Source organism: Falco cherrug, chromosome 2, assembly GCF_023634085.1.
Source record: "Falco cherrug isolate bFalChe1 chromosome 2, bFalChe1.pri, whole genome shotgun sequence".
In the NCBI taxonomy this organism is placed as follows: Eukaryota; Metazoa; Chordata; class Aves; order Falconiformes; family Falconidae; genus Falco; species Falco cherrug.
The window spans coordinates 92,137,196-92,153,224 of NC_073698.1; the positions used below are offsets into that span (position 1 = coordinate 92,137,196).

Genomic DNA, 16,029 nt, shown 5'->3' on the forward strand with positions numbered 1-16,029 from the left:
AAACCCATGGAGAGAACGACAGATCACTGCTGAAGATGAAAGTATAAAACATAGTAAAATCCCCCATTGCTGCTTTAAAAGGCAACAGGGCTGGAGGCAGAGGAAATAGCTAGATGAAGGGAAGAAGAGCTCATCTATCGCCATTAGACACCTTGACGAAATGCCTGTGCCCTTGGCTGGGCTGTTTTTTTAAAGCATAGTCAAACATTTTTTTTCCCACACTGAATCCTCTATGTTTCTGGGATCTATAAATATGTATTGTTGAGCTCATGGTCCTACATTGCCTCCAGGAGAGCTCCACTGTGCAAGGGGAAGGAGGTCAGAAGGGTGAGGTACAGCCCTTGGACTCAGGTTTATGGATTTGGGGTGGGGTTTTTCCTCCCTCACCTTTCCTATGTGGAAATGTACCCTCCCATATTTCCCATGCACCTGCTTCTTGAATGAAAAAAAAACCCAACATACAAATATACACACACACACACATACATTTCTCCTTAAAAATATTTCATGATCCTGCCTGCAGCCTGCAGCTTGGTGGTAGCTGGCTGCCAGGTACAGCGGAGTCCCAGAGCAACTGCCTCCTATGCCCTGTAAAGCAATTTTCCGTTTCACCCGAGAGGCAATGCCAGGGCTGCCTAACATGAATTACACTAAACATCTATTATCAAGGTCAGTAAGCAGACAGAGTGAAAAGGTTCCAAGTCCCCAAGCCTCAAAAGAAGAAACATTTGAATATCTGGGATCAAGAGACAGGATGAAGTTGTCCAAAGAGGTGTTTTGTTGTTCCTGGACTCCTTTTTTATACTATGTACACCAAGTATGTGGTACAAAACCGTTAAGTCAACATGGAGATGACCTAAACTAAAGTAAATTTTCAGTGTTGGTATTAACAGCGATAGCTATACTATAGTTCTCCTTTTATAAAAATCAACCTGAAGTATGTGCTGGATTTGAGGTTTTTGTTGGGGTTTTTTGAAGATTGCTGCTTCATTGCACATAAATTATTCAGAGTTATACAGTTTTTAAAACAAGTTTCCTGTACCTAATATACACAAATGAAGGTAATATAATTCACTGAGATTGCCTTAAGTTTCCTTTGTCTACCACACCTCAGTGCTGGAAAATCAATTAATTTCCCTTTCCCTACTTATCTATTTAATATTTAATTTGCTGTTTGTTTTAATTGAAAAGAAGCTTGCAACACTGAAATAAGCCCTACTGTAAATAAACCGGGCTTTCTCACCAGGGTGCTGATATAAGTTAAGTTCATGGCACTATGCAATGATGTGTGTAACTGTACAGGAAATGGTATGTTAGCTATACAGAAATGCCAATGAAAGGGGTGGTGATAACTCTAGCTTATTTTTTTTATCTCCTGCTGATGGCCGTGCAACAGACTTTTCTCAGGGCTGTTGCGTGCCTTCCTGTGGGATCGCGGCACTGTACCGTGTTCAGCTATCCCCACGCTCTGCTCGCTTGTCCGTGCCACAGCTTGTACCTCGCTATCTACACAGAATTCAAATTATGCTCTGCACACTATGGGAAGGGACTCAGAAGCTCCCTTTGTGGGACACCCTGCTCAGTATCTCCTGGAAAAAAAAGGTTTTCCCTTTTCCCTTCTTTCTAAATACAGTATGAAACACAAACCAAAATTAGACATCTTGACTTAATGGAACAGCTTGGGGACAAAACTATGGATAGATTTGTGCCTCAGTGTTTTGCCAGAACTCACTGCTTGCTGTCACCGATCCTCCTGCTCAAAGCCACTTGTTTGATTTTTGCTCTGCAGAAGCCCATTGACAAGGGCCACGGTGAGAGCATCCCAGTCGGGAGGGCCCGCCACCCCTTCGGAGAGCAGCAAGCCTGCCGAGCACCACCGGCAGCACGCACCCAATCGGGGCACCACGCTGGGGACCAGGCGGGCTGGTCCTGCCACCACATGGCAGCACGCCCCATCACCCTCAATGCACCATGAAACCATGCACCCAACCTGCGTCCTACTGAGACATGGGTTGCTGAAGGAGCTCGGGGTTGGGCCTGCCTGTCCTCAGCAGTCTCAGCAGCCGAAGCCCGACCCGTCTTTCTGCATCTTTCTGCAGTAGATATGCAAGTGGGCAGCAAGGACACATACTGACACAGACCAACCCACTATAAATCATCGTCCATCCTACAAAATGTTTGTATAGTTCAAGCCACACACAAATAAACGTTTTACCATATTGTTATTGGTGTTTTGTTGCTAGAAGAGAAAAGATGTATTTGAATGAAGTGAGCTTTCATTCACCAAATACGTGGAGCTATTACTGCACAAGTAATGTACAGGTGGGCTCTCTCATAGACACAAAGCACAGATGATTTCAGCAGCGTTTGCCTCTCACATTTTCCACTGATTCACATATTCAGGCACCTTGGACTGACAATCTTGGCCATCCTGCATACCCTTTTAGTAGTGTAATCCTCCAGCACCAAAGGGCAAAGAAGTAACCAACTCAAAGCTAATGGTGAACTAGCCTTCTCCCCTGTGTTTCGCCATTCGTGGCGCTGCGTTTGATAGACCACACACACCTTGGCAGGTGCAGAGGCACCAGGAGGGCTGGTGGGCTCTGTCCCCTCTCTGCTCGCAGGAGGGCTGACAGTGACCCCCTCCAAGGTATGAGGCAGGCAGAGCAGAGGAGACCCACAGGACGTTTATTAAGGCAACCAGCCCTTCACTCTCCTGCCGGCTCACAGTCGGACCCCAAATGCAGTCTCATCTGTGGCTTGAACCCCCACCAAAGGGGAACCACTGGGGATGCACTGCTCTGACCCCTCCAAGAGGCACTGAGAAAACATCCCAGTTTAAGCCTGCAACTCTCCCCTTGTTCCCTTGACTCAAATACCCAGCAACTCCCTGTTAAAATTTCGGAGGCACCATTCAAAAGTGACCCAGGGCAAGGTGAGAAAGACATTGGAAAGATGGGCAGGATTCACTCTGGTTCCAGACAGAGAGAGGAGAGAGGGCTGCAGCGGGGTATCCTCGCCAGTATGAAAGCTACACCCGCAGCCTTTGCTCCCCAGCCCTCCACCAACGTCCCCTGCTCACCATGCACCTACATGCTGCCCCACATTACTTCTCATTCTATGAGAGCTATGCCATGGAGGGTGAGCTGGGTGCTGCGAGGAGAGTTAAAATAAAGAGCATCTCCACAGACAACGTCAGAAGATGCCGGAGGAATAATAAGGTTCCAACACAGCTCATGCAACAGGCACTATTTTATTTTCCACCACTGCATTATGGAACCTTCTGGGAGGCAAACCTATTTGTGTCAAGGCTCCCATCCAGACTGTTAAGCCCTGGGGGAACAAGGGGGGAAGGGAAATCATTACAGCAGCGCAAAATGGCACATTATAGATGGGACACTATATGTATACATTGCTTTGGCACCCAGCATGATCGCCCGCAAATGCAGCAGCTTGACTGGCTGATCGTACTCTGGTCTTTACAACAGTTCAGTTGAGAAATACCATGGCCGTCTGCCTATTGCACAGGCTAATCGCCTGCAAAGAGCCACGTTAGAGTCATATATTTGCTAACTATATTGCTGTTGTCAACAGCTTGTAGTTAGCAATCCATTCCTGGGAGGAGAGAACTCACTTTCTTCTCATTTAAAAACAAATCAGACCAATTGGAAAAAAAAAAAAAATCCTGTCATGGGCCTGAAACCAGTGTCTTTACTCCCAAGGGCAATATATACAAGACAGACGATACATGCTGTGGAAGGAATAGAGCATTTGCCTGACAAATTTCAACCTGTAGTGAATTTTTATACCCAGTTTGAAAGCCTCACGAAAAAACCCTACATTTGCAGCAGAAACTGCGACATACCCCAAGTGTAAGGGAGATAGCACAAGCCTCCATACTGCTTTTTCCCTTCCTCTGTTCCATTCACCAACTATCCCACTAAGGGTATCACACTTAAATGACAGTCTCCTACTTTCAAAAGGACCACTGCTCATGCGATATATAGTATTACATATCAGCAGGTGCTATAAAAACAGGGCTACTTTGAAATTATTTGAGGCTGATCTTGCTATTGCCAAATACTCAAATTTCTCATATTTGCAGCACATCCCAGTTCCTGGGGTCTCTAAACTGGCACGCTTGGAGGAACTTTGCAGCAAGTTTCCAAAAATAAAAACTTTTGAACAGTGGTTTATTTTTTTTCCTTGGCGTAGTACAGAACTGCCTGAACAGCAGCATTTTCCTTAGCCTGCAGTAAGCTGCACATACACTCTGAGGTGGACACAGTGCATGGAAATCTGATGTATTACACCTGACATGTGAAGGACAAATATAAATTTGCCAGCCGTAATTACTGCTGAGTCATGTCCCGCCCAGTTCAGTGACGTCCCTTCAACGCAGCAGGCTCTTCTGACTCAGTGCCACTCTTGCGCTCCAAAATTATGTTTGAACGGGGAGGACAAGTTACCGCTTTTGTGACTGCAGAAGTATCTGTTTAAATCAGCTTCCCCTCAATGCTGCTGGCCGCATGCAGGTGTCTCCTCTCAAAGTGTGATGTAGTCCCTTAGGATGGGGATGTGGGCAGCTGCAGTGCTGTGTTGGGGTGGGCGTGTCAGTGGTCCAGCAATCACATCCCCACCCTGAGCATGTGGAGAGGTGCTGCTTGTGTGGCCCTGGGGGAGCATCTTCTTACCAGCAGCTTCCCAAAAGTCAAACTGGAGGGCTGCTCGCTCCAGGGAAAGCCCTGCTGCACTCCCCTCCCCACCTCTCAGCCCCATAAAGCACCTCTGCCTGCTCAAAATCACTGAATCACAGGCTGAGGCTGAAAGGAACCCCTGGAGGTCATCTCGTCCAGCTGCCCTGATCAAGAAGGGCCACCTACAGCCGGTTTCCTGGACCATGGCCAGACAGCTTTTGAGTGTCTCCAAGGATGGAGACTCCACAGCCTCCCTGGGCAACCTGTGCCAGGGTTCGGTCACTTCACAGTGAAAAAGTGTTTCCTGATGGGAATTCAGTAGGAATGTCCTGTGTTTCAGTTTGTGCCCATTGTCTCTGGTCACCACTGAGAAGAGTCTGGCTCTTGCCCTCAGGTATTTCTGTACATTAGTGAGATGCTCCCAAGGCTTCTCTTGTCCAGGCTGAACAGTCCCAGCTCTCTCAACCTTTCCTCGCAGGAGAGATGCGCCAGTCCCTTCATTATCTTTGTGGCTCTTTGTTGGACTTTCTTCAGTATGGCTGTGCCTGTCATACTGGGGAGCCCGGCGCTGGACCCAGCGCTCCCAAGTGTGGCCTCACCAGTGCTGAGCAGAGCGCAAGGATCACCTCCACCAGCCTGCTGGCAACGCTCCTGCTCATGCAGTCCAGGGTACCGTGAGGCTTTTTTGTGGCAAGGCCACATTGCTGGCTCATGTTCAACTTGGTGTCCTCTAGGACGTGCCAGGGCCTTTCCTGCCAAGCTGCTTTCCAACTGGGTGCTGCCAGCACATACTGGTGCCTGGGTTTGTTCCTCCCCAGGTGCAGGGCTTTGCATTTCCCCTTGTTGAACTTCCTAAGGTTCCTGTCTGCCCATTCTCCTGGGTGTCAAGGTCATTCTGGGTGGCAGCATGACCCTCTGATGTATCAGCCCCTCCTGCCGGTCTGGTGTCATCTGCAGACTTGCTGAGGATGCTCTGCCCACTACTACATCATTAATGAAGATGCTGAACAGGACTGAACCCAGTACTGCCCCCCGGGGTGCTGTGCTAGTGACTGGCCTCCAGCTAGGCTTTGTGCCATTGGTCATCATCCTCTGGGCCTGGCCATTCAGCCGGTTTTCTACGCAAGCGTCTGCTTCTCCAGCCCATCCATCAGCAGCTTGTCTGTGAGTATCTTATGGGAGACGCTGTCAAAGGCCTTCCTGAAGTCCATGTAAACAATATCCACTGCTCTCCTCTCATCCATGAGGCTTGCTTCTCATACAGTTGGTCAGCTTCCCATGGGGAAGGCAAACTAGCAGTGGCTTGAGAGTCTAAGAAAGTCTAAATTAAAATGATATCAGAGAAAAATTTGACTTACTCCGGGGATCCCTCTTGCATCAGAGCTCCTGAGATTTACTATACCTTGACTTCCATGGTTTTCACACATGTGGTGCACCCACATGTTTACTTTCAGAGCGAGATTGTAGGAAGAATGCAGAGTCACGCTATCATTAAAAGACCTCGTAGGCTTGAAAAGTAAAGTGCATGATTTTCCTATGGGAAAAAATATTTTAAACAATTTTTCCTGTCATTAAATATCCCATTTAACTGATTATTTAGTATCATTTTCAATCAAAACATTATATTCGCCAGCAAAGCAAAGAAAAATGAGCTGTTTCGAGAACACAGAGCTAAACAAAACAAACAAGAGAGCCATTACTTTACAGTAAATTCTAAAAATCATGCATTTTGTTTTCCCAGCAATCGATACACCAATGATAACAAGAGGAAAAGGAGACCAATTAAACATAATTGCCAGCCCCACTTCCCCCAAAACCTGAAACAAAAAGCACTCACTGTCAGCCTGATAAAATATTTGCTCCTTTCCCAGTCAAGAGCTTTATTAAACAGACCTTAAAGCATCTCAGTTCTTACAAAGGATTTCCAAGTTTGATATCAGTGAAACGACTTCAAAGCCTCATTAGTTCCCCGGCGGAGGTTTGTTCTCTGCTCAGAGACACTTGGCTTGCTATTTTGTCTTGACCCTCTGAACTGATCCCGGGCTCAGATATTTTTATTACATTCATTTGATCTTTTCCGACATCCAGATGAGAACTGGTATTGGTGTGGCAAAGGCCGCCATCCATTGCTCGTCTCCTCTTGCCTACATGGATCTGTCTCACGCCTGGTTACAAGGGACAGGGACTCCTCATGGACCAGTTACCAAGTTTCAGCCAACAGCTTAGTGAGGTAAAGTTTAAAATCAGTTTTTAAACTGCTACGGCACTTTTTCAGGTGGAACATCTGACTTTGCCCCATTACACCAATGTGGTTTCAACCACTTTGGCTGTCTCCCGGCTAGCATGCAGGAGAAGCACACCAGAGTACCCCTCGAGGGGTAAACCAGCTTCACCAGCTCAAAACCCATAAACAAAGTGAGGTGCCACTGGCACCACATGCCCCCTGAGAGCCCCGGTCCCTCAGGCGTGCTGCAAACCCTTCCCCACCCCCTCCTTTCAGTCCGCCAGCTCTAGTCAAAAACCACTTTTCCTCGGTGCAGACAAGGCCGGAATAGGGCTAGCCTCAGCACCGTTGAGGGGACTCCTCTTAAGCTTGTCTTGCTTTCTAGAACTTCTTGAGACAGAGAGGAAGAAGCAGCAACCAGTTTTATTGTATTTTAAAGCCATGGGGTTAGAATAGCAAATCCTGATGCTTCTGTAACTCATCTTAAATGAACTGAAAGCCAAATTTTCACATAACCTCTCATTGTCCTAACATAGTCTGGCTTAAATAAATAAATAATGAGAACAGCAAAACCAAGTAAAAAAAAAGGAACCTTCCAGCTCACAGATCCTTTTTGGTGAGGTACAAATCCTATCTAAGGCCACAGGTAAGGACATGCAGGTGATTCACCACACGCACATGTGCCACCCAGCTTGCCATGGCGGGCCAAAAAGGGCAAACCCCTACTCCTGCCTGTACTCAGTGGCACAGATATTGTCCCAAATGACAAGATTTAGGGATGGCCCAAAATGCTGGGGACCAAAACCAGACTCGTCAACTTCTCTTCTCTTGTGGGACAGGGTCTCACTTGGGAGCACAGGCAGATACAAAGGTGCAGGAGCATTGGGGTGCTGCTTGGGGAGCAAAAAGGTAGAGGAGTCTTCCTTGGTGCAAAATGGGGTTATTTAATACTTCATTCTTTCCCACTGGCACAAGTAATCAAATGCTTCTGCAGCTCGCCACCTCAAGATCAAGTTTTATGTTCACAGCTTCAGATTTATTAGACTGATTCTCCTTCTCTCAAACCCCATCACTTTGATAAACCAAGCCAAACATGTCATCAGCTACATGACAGCACTAATCCTCAGCAGAAAGCATGCCCTATTCTTGCACCACCTTATCTAAAAATGTGTGGATGGAAAAAACTTCCAAGCAAAAATAGCCCCTTGTTTTCATCCTTGCAAAATTTGTAAGCAGCTGCAAGGATTTTGTTTAAAAGAGCCAGAAAAATGTAGTACTCCCGTGATCTGACGGAAAAGGCAGCATTTTTTCTTTGAATTTCACATCCTTTTACATGCTCGCTTTCATCACAGCATCTGTACCAAGTGTTTCCTGGTTTGACTTTGAGGGGCAGAGAGATGACCTCCTCTCTGTTGTGCCATGATGCGCGAGTTGTCAGCTTTCTGACTGAATAGAGGATAATGCCAGCATAAGGTGCAGCACAATTGTGCTGATGGATGTAGTGTGAAGACCTCACAACTTTTCAGCAGGTTTTCACCCACAAAGACCAATTTTGCCTTCCTAGAAGACCCCATTCTGAACTGTGAAGTACAGATGCCTCTGACCTCAAGTAATATATATCTGTAAATGACAGAAAATATTGAAAATCTTGTTGCATTTCAGTGCCACTGAGGTTACTGCTGTCCAGTACCTGTAACATCTACAAATGCCCCACATGCACATCTGCAAGTACTTCTTCTCTAGTGCCTTTTGCCTCATCCATTTGGCTGTGACATCTGCTGGGCAGCGATCATTTTGGCACACGATTAGCACAAAGAATAGGCCTCATCTGGGACTCCGGTTACCGCTACAATCTAGATTATCCATCACTCTTGAGGATGAGAGGGCACAGGCACACACACTCACCGAGGTGGCACAAGGCTGCCTTCCCTAGCTCCTGGACACTACTTTGTGGTTGTGTTCCTCCAGTGTACCTTTTCCTCCCTCTTCATGTTTCTCTGCTGCCGGAGCACTTACAGTTTGCCTAAGTGTGAATGTTAATGTATGAATTTTAATAATTTGATGGCATATGAACAGAAACCTTCCAGCCAGTTCAAAGGAGTCTTCTCCAGCCAGGTACCCTGACTCCAACCGATACACTGCTCGCACTGCGTGGAGGTAAGACTATTCCAAACTCTACACAAAAAAGTAAGAATGCTTTTTGTCATCATGGATGCAGACTCTGACCACTCAGAACAAAAGGGCTGTATTTCAGGAAATGCAGGCAGGGCAACCAGTGCTGCAAAAATAGTGCTGCTATTGCAGGTAAAAGTAAATATTATTTTCCTGATACTACGAACCAGTCAACATGAACTTATTTCGCAGACGTGTATTGCAAGAGGAAACAAGGTCAGGCCTACCCATACTTTTCCATCAAACCTTTGGAGAGCACATACATCATGATGAATGCAGTATACCAAATTTTGTTATTATCACCTCCCCTATCTTAATGATGGCCGCATGGTTCCAGAAGAGGAGTGCACTGCCATAGGATACAGAGCGCCTGACATATTTACTGCAGCATTTTTCACCAGCAATTTCCGCTGTGCTGCGTGCTATTATGTGTTCAGAAAAACTTAGGGAAACTGCAGGATGCAGAACGACAATTACATCTTTCCCAGATGAGACTACTACGTTAATGGATCGGCATCATCCATCACCATAGATTGCAAGTCCTCTGGGGAACGTCACCAGGCCACTCCAATAAATCTGACTGGGAGATTTCATATTTGGCTGTGCAGCTCAGCCTTCGGAAGCAGTTTAGCAACACACTCTGCAGCGTGACTACGGCTCAGGTCTCCTGCTGAGGTGATGTTGCTCTACAGCCGTGAAGCTCTGGATGTAGAAGGACCTGCACACCAACATGGAAGGGCACACAGGGCTACAGCCTGGTATTAATTCCCCACACGGCTGGCTCTTCAAATAACTGAATTTCGGTACGCAGATCATAGACTGCAAAGGAAGAAGGCTGACTGTGCAGCTTCATTGCTTTACCAACAACAACAAAGAAAAGGAAATAAAAAATAAAGAAGAACAAAACTAACAGATAAAAAGAAATACCTGCCAGCAGACTGGTGTGGCTCTGAAGGACATTTTTTTGCTGTCAATCTTCTTGATTCTTCAGGCCACCTCAGCAGGTAGAGCAGACTGTCTGCCATGATAATGTAAGGTGACGCTCTATTAGTGAAGAACATACTTCTCACAGGCTCTTCCTTCAGGAAAACCAAACAAATAAAATCCTCTATGGCTGTACCATGTCCTAGCTTATCCTTGTAATAACAGGAGAATAGGACCTGAGGCTGTCTCTCCTCATCTCTCGTGCTAATGCAAATACAGGAGCAGCGTAAGAGCAGGCGGAGGGGAAGGTCAGTCCCAACAAAGCCCTTTTGAGAGGCAGCAGCGAGCGAGTGGGTCCGAGGGCACTTTTGTCTCTCCCACTTTGCGTATATTCTGTTTCAGGCAATGATATATTTTCCTGATACACCATTCGCGTAGCTGGAGCTAAGTATTTCCTGGTGCAGTACTGGGGGTAAGGATCTGCCACAGCATTGTTACTCCCAGGCTTAACTGTTTCGAGTCCTTTCTTCCATTAGGCACCAGCTTTCACCACCCAACCCACACTACCCCACACCTGCCCAACGCCACAGACGACATGCGTGATCCTCCTCCCTCGCCCCAGGTACCCAATGCAAGGAAGGGCATCAACACCAACGTCTGTCCCCACCAGGATGGGGCCACCACCATACATGCCCCTGAAATGGAGACAGCCTTGGGGTGCTGCCCACGCCTATCGAACCCTCCCCATGCCCATGCACCAGTCCTTAAGCTCCTTGTTCCCAGGGTGACCAACCCCTCCCACTGTCTCAGTATGGGTGCACTGGGTTTGGCCAGAGGCGTGGGGATGGAGACCGACAGCTTGAACTACTGCAGCTCCTGCAGCAGCGAGTACCTGATAGTAACCAGAAGGGAGCACAATGGAGTTTGGGAGATTAGCAAAACAAGGAGGAAGTAGTTTTAACTACATAATGATTTCAGGGAATAAAAACTGCCTATAGCCTGCATAAGTCGTGAAAAACAGCACACGCTTGTCTTGCCTCAGGCAAATCCATATGTCGGTAGACTAGCTCAGCTACAAAAATTACACCCTTTCTCGCAGATAGAAACAGCAAGAGCACCCAAGAAGTACAAAATATTCAGTATTTTCTTGGCGGGGTGTTAGAGAAAACAACCATGCTCATTTAAGAGCTTGCTGTTGGCAAAGTGGGAGGGCAAATGCCCCCAGCCCTTGCCTCCTGAAAAAGCTCTGCACCATCCCTCCAGCGGGGCAGTCAACATCAAGTCTCTGCACTTGCCCCTGCTCAGGGGACTAAGCCATTGCTGGACAGAGGGGCTGCTGCACCTTTCAGCTCCTCCTGCATGCAGAACGTGGGTCTGCCCCACACTACCCCAAGAACCTCTATGGCTCCAGCTGGGCTGTCCTGCCCATGCACTCCACGTGCAGCTGGGAGGTCTGCGAGGTGCCAAAGCAGTGCATGCCAGGCCACTGGGTTCCCGGGGGCCACCGCTGGCCAGTCTTTGCCCGGGATGGCAGATGAGGGAAATCAGAGGAGTCTGTAATAGAAGAGGCACATCAGAAACAAGCTGCACTGCAACAGGGGTTGCAAAAGAAGCCCAGAGAGCTAAGGCACCAACCAAGAAAAACCTCTGTTTTTACCACATGTTGGCAGATGTGCGCATATGCCAAACTGCTGGCCAAGCTGGGTAAACATCTGAATAGCACAAGCCAAATCCAAGCGGTCCCCTGGTAGGCACAAATCCTTTGCGACCCCAAATGAATCTTCCCCAAAAAAGTGTCATGATCTGCAGTTTGAGAAACCAGAGAGCTGCTGGCCACAGCTGCACTGGCAGGGTGGCCACCAGGACAGGCAAGTGTGACCACAAACCAGGAGCTGAGCTCTCTGCCAAGATGTGCTCCACACCAAAAGGGTGCCAGAGCTGCCCAAAACTCAGCATCCATAATTTTTACAGTGAGGAGGATGGGACAGGCTGCAATGACCAACCTGCATTTCGTTGGCTGCCTTGTACAACTAAAAGGGCCACCTCCATGTTGTGCATTTCCCAGAGGACACTTCACACAGGTTAACTCCAGTAATTTCAAGGGGTGGCAGCCAGCTCGGGTGGGTACAGCCCTTGCCTCTGTTCAGGCAAGGGCTCTTGGCTGGACCCCACTGGCAAAATCAGCGCTGGTGCCCATGGCTTCACAGAGTACGTGAGAGTGGGTCAGCACACACCCATCTCGCCATCCCCGGGTGTCCTCCATGTCCAGTGAAAAGGCTCCTGCAGCATGTTGCAAAAGCATGAAAAATCAATAAGACTCCATTGGCTTTTTGTCTGACATTAGCAATTTTACAGCTTAATGCTAACCAGAGTAAGCAGCAGACCATGCTGCTACCAAAAATTAATTAAAGGTGGGGTGGATCTCTGAAGATCCCAAAGTCACCCAGTATGTTGAACACCTAGTAAATCCTGTACTATCCTTACAGTGATCAAGGATGATTCGGCCCCTGCTCTGGGATGAAGCTTTCACCAGGACCCAGCCACCAGCACAAGCTGGCAGAGGCCAAGGGGCAGGAAGAGGAGCAGCCTGGGGGTGGTGGGCACCCCCAACCCCCCATGGTGCTGGTGGCACCAAAGCCACCAATGCGCAGCAGCAGCAGCACCGGGCATAGTGTCACAGGGCACTGGCAATGGGGTGCTGGAGGCCGGCTGTTTGGGTTTAGTTGTCTAAACAGGCACTGAGGGATCAGGTCCCTTTGCACCTCTGGCGCTAATTAAAGGTTGCTTATTATCGATTGTTCCTGATAGCGTATATTTCTTCTATGTGTAAACACAGCTGATGCTGATGTCTAAAAAAGCCCACAAAACCAAAAGGCGTGGAAAGGTCCACATTTGAGCAAGTTATGGGGTGCAAGGGACACCCTGCAGCCCATGCTGCCAGCACCCAGCTCCCCCCGGCCGGCAGCCACAGGCACTTGCAGCCACTTGTGCCAGGCTGAGCACTGCGCTCCATCCATTTCTTCCATGCCGGTCGTGACTTGGGCAATAGCTACCAAGAAGAGAAGGTTTGGCTGAAGGACTCGCTCTCAGAGCAGCAGTAGTTACGTATAATCAGAGCTTAATGAAGTATTGGAGCAAGTGCACTCCAACAGCAGTGTGAAGTCCTTACCAGAGCATCCTGGGCAGCGCTCGTACACACACACACACAGACACAAAATGTGCATCTGGAACAATGGGCAGTGTCCCCTTAACCACAATTTTGGGGGTTCTAGAAAGGGTTTACCTAAATATAGTTACACAAGGCCCTTTGGCAATGTCTATGTCTTTCATACGGCCAGTGGAGGACAGGGCTCTCCTCCAGGCCTTGGCTTCAGGTAGGCCCTGGGGACTGAGTGGGTTTGGCTGGGACAAGAGCTCAGCCTTTACATTAAAAAGCCACCAAAGCTGCAAACTCAGGTGCTGAGGAGAATTGAAATGCAACCTTCTCCTGGTTACCTGCATGCTCCTGACTCTGTGGGGCTGCATTACAATGCATTCTTAAATACAGTTATCCCCTCTTTTCCAAAAGGCCTTGTTATGCTGCAAAAGGACATACACAAAAGGAAAAAGTTATTTTTTCATAGGCCTCTTTGTAACTTTCAAGCTTCTGACTCCAAATTACGTACTTTTTTTCACACAGATTTGCACATATAATCTAAAAAAAATAAACTGGTCTTTGAATCTGCTTTTAATGATATGATGCTACCTGCTACACTCATAAATTTATAGAATTATTTTAGTCTTTCTCTTGCTGTGTCCTACAAAGGCAACATACCGTAGTTTCAGTAGTCGCATTTTCAAACGTGTTTATCTGGGTCACTGCTACTTACAGCATAAGAAGATTTAGTGAAGCCAGTTTAGCATCAGTCTAGTGCAAAGGAGAAGAATTCTTTAATTAAAACCAAAAGAATTACATTGTTTGGAAGGTAAAAATCTCAACATTATCAATTAAAGTCTTTGGACTGATTCAAGAAAAAAAAAAAAAAAGACCTCTGGGCAATTTAATTCAAAAGGCTCTCAGTGTTTTGGGGCTTTTTGGCTCGTCACAAATTATTTCATGTAATTGGCAATTTCAGGTATAGAAAAGAGAACCACGAGCGTTGCAACATCAGGATTTTCCTGAATGGTATGATGTAAAATTACAAATGATGGAAGAACGTGATTCCTGATCATGGTGGTCTATCTGACGTACATGGAACAGTGCCAGTGTGCATGTCGGTTTGCCCTGAGAGGCTGCACTTCTTTGCCATGTAGTGGCCAACATGGAAGATGGGGGGAAAAGTTGAAGGCACTGCTCCCAGACCCTTCCACTAAGATACAAATACTCTGCAGACAGAAGAAAGCAGGGGGACACATTCGGAGGCCAGGAGAGGCACCTAACATAGTCTCTGTGTGTCTCCAATGGTCCTAGCTTTCCACTGACTTGGAAAATGCCAGAAGAAAGGAAGATGTTGTTCAGGAAAGGCGAAGCTGCCACTCGCATGGGAAATGACGTGGGAGGCTGCACGGCCACCGCGAGATAAAAGTCTGAGCACGCCTGTGTGATGCGAGAACATCCCTCTCAGCATCACGCTGCCCGTCGGGTGACAGGGAAGTGACTCAGAAGATGAGCACACTTCAAAGGTTCATGGAAGGCTGGTTTATTTTAGCTGAAGCCCATCTGTGGTGGAGCAGGAGGACTGCAAGCAGAAAGCATCCGCACCGCATCCTGCGGCCGCTGCTGGAGCAGTTCATCCCCCAGGAACAAAAGCCTTTCTCTTCTTTTCCCTTTCTTCTAGTCGATGGAGGAGGGCAGGCGAGGAAATAGCTGTCATTGCCGCTGCCGAACCGCAGCCAGCGGAGACCTGGCACGGCAGTGGAGCAGGATGAGGTGCCCAGTGCCTGGCCCAACGTGCCCCATGCTCTCTATGACAGAACAACTGTCCATCCATCAGTAGGGTGTTGGTGTGACGGACGCTTTAGGTTACAGCAGCCGCATCACCGTGACCTGCAGTTATTTATTCCCCATATCCAAACAGCAGAAACATGGGGAGGAAAGGGACAAGTGTGTAGTCGGTAGTCTGATCCTGTTATCGATTCAATGCTAACAGAGGGAAATAACTAACTGTAAACTATTTCCCGTGTCAGAAACAGGGAGGAAGGATGATGGATTTTCTTCGGATTATTGGGGGCAAAAAAAAGGAAAGTCATAAATTCTCAAAGCCCCAAAGTTTTTACTTAGTTTTTTTCAAATGCAGCAGATTTTTTCCAGTTTTTGGAGGGTTGCTTTTTTGTTTTTTTCAGTTCCCTCAATCTATTCCTTGCTGACAGGCAGCACACCAGCTATTCACTGGATACAGTGATCTATGACTTCAGTCCTTGGAGTTCCCATTTGATTGCAAGGGGGCAGCTTCTGGCACTCCCAGCCCTGCTGCAGCAGAAGTCATCTCACAGTCAGTGGGGCCAGCTATAGATCAAGATCCCAAAGGAGTAAAAGACTCAGTATCTGGCCCCTTAGTTAGAGAGGATTTATTTTATCATACTGTTTTTGGAGATTTATCACTTCCTTTACCTTCCTTCATAAGCACAGTGAAGAAAATCTGTTTTAAACATGTGACAGGCATGGTTTCCACCAGAGGGTAAATTTGGGGGATAAATAAAGAAAAAAGGAGCTATTTTTAAGCCAAAGATGATCACTATGCTGATGAGTGTCTGAACAAGTGACTGAACACAAGCGTTGTTTGACATATTTACAAGATCAAGTTGCCATGTCATTCTTCAGATGATCTGAGATCACTGGAACCCCTTGAAAATATGGCTATAACAAGTAATTAAATGTTGGGTAGGGGTTTACACACCTAGGCATGATCACTTTCTCCTCAAGCTCCTTGGAAGTCTGCCACTGGTCTGTACAGAAAAATGCATTTAGCTCTAACATTAGGTCCTGCAGGTTGTGAAGCCCTACATTCAACATGGTGGCATTTTGATGCAACA

The 16,029-nt window shown here is 47.3% G+C and overlaps 1 protein-coding gene across 3 annotated transcripts in view; it reads right to left on the minus strand.

Moving 5' to 3' along the window:
• RAI2 (retinoic acid induced 2) overlaps nt 1-16,029 on the minus strand; it is a 47,110-nt gene that overhangs the window by 5,101 nt on the left and 25,980 nt on the right. Inside the window, exon 1 of one of the 3 annotated variants that reach the window (XM_014283072.3) lies at nt 10,021-10,128. The exons of the other annotated variants lie outside the window; for them this stretch is intronic. The gene's annotated coding sequence lies outside the window, so the exon portion shown is untranslated. Of the gene's footprint in view, nt 1-10,020; nt 10,129-16,029 lie in introns of those variants that run through there. 3 annotated transcript variants of the gene reach the window in all.